Here is a 1371-nt window from a genome sequence, read left to right as displayed (position 1 = left end):
TATTATTATTATTAATAGTTTATTATAGTGGAATCTTTATTAGTTTCAATTATATGATATTATTATTTTTAGTATTAGTATTGTTTAACAATTTGGATATTGTATTGTTTAATAATTAGGATATTAATTTGTTTATGTTTTTATTATTATTATGTTTACTTTTAATTTGTTTATATTTATGCTAAAGGGAGTTAAAGCGGACTTCCGGTGGTGACAGGCTGCATCGCATGGCGGCTTTTGTTAGCCGCCTGCCTGGGAGCGCGTCAAAGCCTGAAGAGACAGCGTTCGTTAGCTGTCTCTCGGCTCGGAACCTCGTCCCTCGGGCAAAGAGGGGGGGGTGAGTAAGTCCGGATAGGGCTCGAGCTTCCTCTCACCCCGGTTTTGTTATAATCGGGGTTGAGAGATGCTAGCTCGCCCGGAGTCTGGACGGTCTCCGCGCCCTATGGCGCCTTCACTCCTCTTTTGGAGTGAAGCCAGATGCAGCTCCCACCTCTGCTGTTGGAAGGTATTTGGACTTAAATTTTAAGCAGACGGAACTAAACAGGAGGTTCGGATTTACAGTGGATTATTTCTGACTTTGACTCTGAAATATACTAACATCTTCTTTATTTTGTGGTGATTTAAAGTGAGAGAAAATGGCTGCGGACTTGCCGTTTCTCTGGAATACTTTCGTTTGTTTTTTTTTTACTTTCACTTTTTTTTTGGCCACTGACTGGAAAGAGATATATTGTTACTTCTCCGGCTCTGGAAAGTTTTAGCTGCAATGAATTTGTGGTGTATACTGGCTGGTGATATTAATACTGCTATCCTTTTGGATTAATGAAGTATATTTAAAGAAATTTGGAAGTTTTAAAATGGCTGCGGATCTGAGGAAAAAAAAAGAGCGAGAAAGAAATTTTTCTTTTTGGTTGCTGAGTGGATCTCATTGAAAATGTCTTTACTTTTCATTATGAATGACCTACAGAATGTTTTGATACAAGCAGTCAAGCAATACAGTGTGGAAGTTAAAAATCTATGTCTTAAGAGATTGGAAGAATTATATGGAACTGTGGCATCTGCTCTCCAGAAGTTTATAGTTTAAGATTTTATTGAGCAACGGGTGGATAAAGTATGTGAAGAGGTTGAAGAAGATGTCTTGGAAATATTCCAAAATGATATGCCATGTTATGGAAATTTGGAAAGTGAAAAGTTTGAAAAGTTGGGAAAAGAAGCGGTAATAGACTTGGTTATGGTTTGGGTGTGCCTCCCTAGTGAAATTTTGAGAAAAAAAGGTTTATATAGAATCCATTTTTGGGTCGTACACCAGAGAAAACCAGCTGAAGATGTTGCCGTTTGTGCTCTTGGAAGAAGTTTACAGGCTTACTACTTGTA

This window comes from Protobothrops mucrosquamatus, unplaced genomic scaffold (assembly GCF_001527695.2).
Source record: "Protobothrops mucrosquamatus isolate PMUCROS unplaced genomic scaffold, P.Mucros_1.0 scaffold1335, whole genome shotgun sequence".
NCBI classification, from domain to species: Eukaryota; Metazoa; Chordata; class Lepidosauria; order Squamata; family Viperidae; genus Protobothrops; species Protobothrops mucrosquamatus.
The sequence above is the reverse complement of the archived record's forward strand: the minus strand, read 5'-3'. Positions refer to the sequence as shown.